Genomic DNA, 5,890 nt, shown 5'->3' with positions numbered 1-5,890 from the left:
TACATTGTGATGTTCAAGTCTTGCTGTTTTAGAACCACTAGGTTCTGGTGGTGCCATATTGCTCTTTATTCTGTTGTATGTATTTTTGCACTGGCATCTACCCTTCTCTTTCTCCAATTGGTGCAAGAGGTGTCTGTGTCTGTTTCTCAAGGGACCACTCTTGGTCCAATCAGAGTTGGTGGATTCTGTGTCTCAGAAAGCAGCTGAGGTCACAGGGGGGTGGGTGGATTTGGGATAGGGAGTGGGTCTTGTAGATTACAGGGTCTGATGGAGGGTGTTGGTGGGGAAGCCTGCACACAAGAGTCTTACCTGCTGGCCTGCAACTGGGGCAGTGATGGGTGGGGGTTGCAGGGCACAAGTTGTGTCTCAGGGCCTAGGTCCTAGAGGTAGGACTCTTTGGATGGTAGAAGAGTCACTCATATCTTGGTTGAATCAGAACTGGCAGATTCTGTGTCTCAGGGAGCTGCTGAGATCACAGGGGGATGGATTGGTTTGGGGTAGGGAATGGATCTTGTAGATTGCAGAGTCCAATAGGGAATGCTGGGGGGGAGTCTGCCCCCAAGAGTCTTCCTTCCTTATCTGCAACTGGGGCAATTATGGGTGGGAGTAGGGGGCACAGGTTGTTCCTCAGAGCCTAGGTCCTAGAGGCAGGACTCTCTGGGTGGGAAAAGAAACACTCACTTCTTGGTTCAGTCAGAGCTGGTGGATTCTGTTGTTCTCATTAACTCTTGATATCATCTATTTATTTGCGTTTCTCCTAGACACTTGTGGTGCAAATCATTCTCTTCAGAACAGTTATGCAAATTTGTAATATCATGAACTACTGTGACTCTTTCAGACTAGTCACAAGGTGCGATGGAAAGGCAACATCCTGTTCTTAAGATTGCTGAATTCATGTTTCCACATGAAATATCAAAGGCATTAGGAGCTGAATCAAATACACTGTATATTTGTAACAACACCTCTTCTGGCTCACCCAGAGGAGAGTCAGCAGGGAAAGCCTTCCCTATTTTATCAGTAGCTCTGAGAAAGTGAAACAAGAGGCAGACAGCAATATGATTTGTATGAGGAAAGCAGGTAGCATATATGCTCCTGGGATCATGCCCAGAATTGTGCAGCAAACTATTCATTAGCCTTGCCAAAAATGGGTTAAATTCTCCTGGGCCATTGCCTCCACACAACCTTTTTGTATTATTTTCAGGCCTTGTTCCCTGAAGAAATCACATGGCTCCCAGCACCCAGTGGCCTTCTTTGAGACTTAAGGAAGGAAGTGGGTAGAGACTAAGGTCATCTTTATTAGACTGATCATTCTTTGAGTGCATTCTTTGAGAGACAAATCTCTGTGCAATCCACACTTCCTTTAAAAGCCTCCTCAATCGAGCTGCAGAGGCAATCATGCATTACTCCTCCAGTCAAGGAAATCGTCATTTTTGTTGAGTCTCTTGCTCAAACTGTTCTACTCATTTCATAGGCTTTTGATGGCATTTTCTTGTTCATATGTTAAGGTACTGTCTCCTAATTTACAGTAGACCCTCCCTTATATCACACAGAGAGCTATTTCCTGTCTCATTTTCATATTTAAATGATGAAATACAGTGTTAGTTTTTGTATTTTAAATTTTGTTATTTTATGTATTTATATATAAATGACACTCATTTCATAATTCAGCTTATTAAACGCAAAATAGTCTCAGAGGGATAAGTAAAATCCATGAAACAGAGACTTCAATTTGCATATTAGTGAATTGCAAGAAGATATTTAGTCAGCACACATTCTGTAGACTAGCTAAATCTTACAGAATCCACGGAATGAACACTATAATGACATTTCTCATTTTACCATCACACATTCCTGAGGCACTCTGTAGTCTTTATTTAAGGAGAGAAGATGAAAATCACTTCTATACCAAGTAACCACTATTTGCAACAATTCTGCAGCTGGTAACCTACAACGGGTACAGCAGAAGCAGTCTTGGAAAATGGCAGAGATGCTGAGTGCGGCAGAAGGCATCCTCCTTTTTGTTGCCACTACTGAGGCTGTGCTGGGAGTTTTAAGGAATGTATTTACTGTATTTGTGAACTGCATAGACTGGGTCAGGAACAAGAAGTTCTCTAAGATTGGCTTCATTCTCACTGGTTTGGTGATTTCCAAGATATTTCTTTATCATGTGGTAATAACTTTATTTGCATATGCAAAGGTTTACTTTCAGAATATTCTTATGTCTAGCAATCTAAGTGAATGCATCAGTTACATATGGGTAATTATTAACCACCTGAGCATCTGATTTTCCACTAGCCTCAACATCTTCTATTTCCTGAAGATAGCAAATTTTTCCCACTATATATTTCTCTGGTTAAAGAGGAGAGCCGATAATGTTTTTGTCTTTCTAATGAGGTGCTTAATTATAATATTGTTAGCTTTTTTTCCACTAGCTGGGAAGGTGATTAAAGATGTTAAAATGCATCATAGCATCCCATCCTGGCTGATACACCTGGAGAAAAGTGAGTTACTTACAGACCATGTTTTTGCCAACATGGATGTCATTTTCCTCTTTGTGATGGCCTTAACTGCATGTTTCCTGTTAATCATTTCCCTTTGGAGACACAAAGGGCAGATGCAATCACATGACTCGGGATTCAGAGATCTCAACACAGAAGCTCATGTGAAAGCCATGAAAATTTTGATTTCTTTTATCATCCTCTTTATCTTATATTTTATGGTATTTTCATAGAAATATTATGCCTGTTTCTCACAGAAAACAAACTTCTATTTATTTTTGGCTTCACGATGTCATCCATGTGTTCTTGCTGTCATTCATTTATTCTCATTCTAACTGAAGCAAGTCTCAGTGAGGATGCTGAAGAGATTAAGGTGCTGTGAGACTTAACGGTGAAATGGATGGTCTGGCAAAGTCCTGCAAGGGAATCCCTGAAGCCCTTTTCCATCCTAACTATGCCCTCATGCTGCCTTTTAACTGAATTGTTAAACATCTTTGAAACCTTCCACAACTGTTGTGACTTTTGTAGTGAGAACAAACATCTGAGACAAAACTTACCCAGTGTGATCCATTTGACTTCCTGAAGCTTTGACACCCATTCTCCAGGAGGAACCAAAGTGGGTTGGGGGGGGGGGGGCAGGCAGAAATGTATGATGAACCTTGACATTTAGAACGTGGAACTGAGGAGCCAAAGGGCTGCTTTTGTGTGTTTGTAGTTTTAGTTCTTACATAGTTACTTTCACTTTCCCAGTTTAAATATGGAAGTTCTAGTTATAGTAGATGTCTGGTGCAGTAGGAACGGCCATTAGAGTAGACAGATCTGTGGAAAATAGCTGAGCAAACAAGGCTGTCTGAAAAGAAGAGACCAGAACACTGGTGAAAGTGGTCTTCATGTGTGTCAAAAACAGTGATTTCAGATGAAGCCAAGCTGTGAAACAAAGAGATCTGAGGAAAAGATTCTGCTAGAGCAGATCCAAAGGCCACAGTCTACTCCTGACCAAAGAACAAAAGAATGAACCAGGAGTAGAATCTATGCAGTACAGCATTCTTCCTTAGGGTTTCATCACACATGCGTGCACACACACACACACACACACACACACACAAAACACACACACACTCATGTACGTAGACTTATACTCACAGACATATATATATATATATATATATATATATATATATATATATAGTTGTTGTTTTTAAAGAGAATTTTATGTCCAACCTAATAATCTAGGTGAATATATTGTTTTGGCAACTTTCAAAAGTACATTGGTTTTATGCTTATGGTCAGACACCTATATGTTTCTATATTTAAAAGATTAATTCAGTTGCTACGGGAGATTTCTGAAGCAATATTCTTCTATTTTAAATATCTTATTTGGAATGTGTATATATAAGAGGAAAGCAACAAAAACAAATTTTAAAATACCTGGTTTTTGAGAGAGAAAAAGAAAGAAATAACATGATTGGGTCGATAGAAAGTTGGGAAGAATTGGGGAGGAGTTGGAGGAGGGGAAGAATATGACCAAAACATACTATATGAAAAAAAATACTAAAAATTAGAAAAAAATCTAATGCTACCAACCAGTTTCAACGAAATTCATCAGACCAGATCATTTGAAGTCATACTTGTGGGCAGCTGTGCTCTTTCTACCAATTACATTAGAATTTATTGATTTCCCATGTTGTAAAAAAACTCTTGTGAAATGATAACTTCTGAGTGGTGTATAATAAGTCATTGTGAAAGTAAATCATGCAGTTCCTATTTCTATTATGTTGTTTATATTTAGCTGGGTTTCAATTTTCCACTGTGTAACATAGACATAAAATAAGCCTTACAAAGGATGAAAAATATTTTAATTTCATCCAATATTTTTGAGGATTAACACTGCTAGATGTTGAAAACACAAAACTGAACTAAATATCAGTACAATGATAATATAGCAAACAATAAACAAGGAGCAATTACTTGTTAATAGTGCAGTGAGAAACAAATCTAAAGGGCTCTGAGAAAATGGCTTGACTGGGTCCTGGGAGTGTGAAGGTGTCACTGAAGATGAGCTAGTTTGGATTGAAACCCAAAAAGGCATAAGAAAAAGATAGAAAGAGCAAGGGGTGGTGTGGTGGTACACAGTGGACAGATGAAGTAAGGAAAATCCAAGATTTGGGAGACATGGTAATGCATCAATCCTTGTATACTCAGACTTTTCAAAATTAAAATATTTATATTTATTAGTCAATTGGTAATGTCATAAGTTTGTAATGTTTTGGAATTTCAAAATTGTATGCATATTTTACTAGTTTTCTTTTTTTTTCTCAAGAGTCTTCAGTTACTCACTATCCAGATAGCAGATCCTATTTTAGCTCCTAAGTCTTTACTGTTCCCAAGTGACAGTGAAAAAAAAAAAAGAAATACTGCAGTGCCTTGGCAAAATGTTCTTATAAAGAATATACGTACAATGTCATTATATAAGCATACCTCATCTGACTTAACTAAAATATTCTTACTCTCCATTCCTACCACACTGATCCTCTCCAACAAGGATTTATAATTTATATATTTCCTTGCAAGTTGACAAGCCTAGCTTGAAGAGTGACTTTTGCCTTTAAAAGTCTATTTTCTTTATGAATTAGTACAAGTTAGTTGAATATCTTAATTTTTTATTGAACTCGAGCCAATAAAGACCACACAAGCCAGCCATCCACCTATGACAGAATAGACACAAGTGTGGGATAAGGTAAACTAGAACACACATGGCAAATTCCTGGAGATGGCATCCTTCATTGGAATGAAATGGATCAATTTTTGTTTTAAGACCAATGGCAAGCTAACACTGCTTTGTTAAGTTGTTCAACAAGAGCGTTTCCTGTTGCTATTTTGTAGGATTTTTAGAAAGGTCAAAGTTGAGAAGAAAATATATTGACCTTGACTTTCATAAGAACATTTAGATGATAAGTTTTGAGGTAAAATATTACTCACTTTGCATTTAATCTTTGAAAAGGCAAATTCCTCTTTTACATGCTTGATTTTAATTCTCCGTTTTCTGTAAGGGATGGAACTGCAGCTGCCAAGCATGTTCTGTGGATTTGCTATTCTTCAAATGTTATAAATGCTTGATATTTCTCACTACTAAATGATCACAGCAATAAAATATTTTATAAGAATGCATCCACGATTAAACAGAATGCCTTTTTTAAAACCACAGGTAGTTTAAATAAATAATGACATACCTCAAAGTGTTAGCAAAATGAGAATGAACTAAAAACAACTCTGTAAATACAATGAAATAATAGACTGATTTAAAAGTTAATGAGCTTGAACTAGTAGAACATTTCAAAGAATCGATGAAACAAAGAGTTGTTTCTTTGAAAACATGAAAAATATTGACAAAA

General features: G+C 37.5%; 1 pseudogene; it reads left to right on the top strand.

The window, feature by feature from the left end:
* Window positions 1-1,987: 1,987 nt before the first annotated feature.
* LOC131906155 (taste receptor type 2 member 104-like) lies at window positions 1,988-2,887 on the top strand (annotated as a pseudogene).
* Window positions 2,888-5,890: the final 3,003 nt, after the last annotated feature.

This window comes from Peromyscus eremicus, chromosome 3 (assembly GCF_949786415.1).
Source record: "Peromyscus eremicus chromosome 3, PerEre_H2_v1, whole genome shotgun sequence".
Lineage (NCBI taxonomy): Eukaryota > Metazoa > Chordata > Mammalia > Rodentia > Cricetidae > Peromyscus > Peromyscus eremicus.
This window is presented reverse-complemented; position numbering and strand designations above follow the sequence as displayed.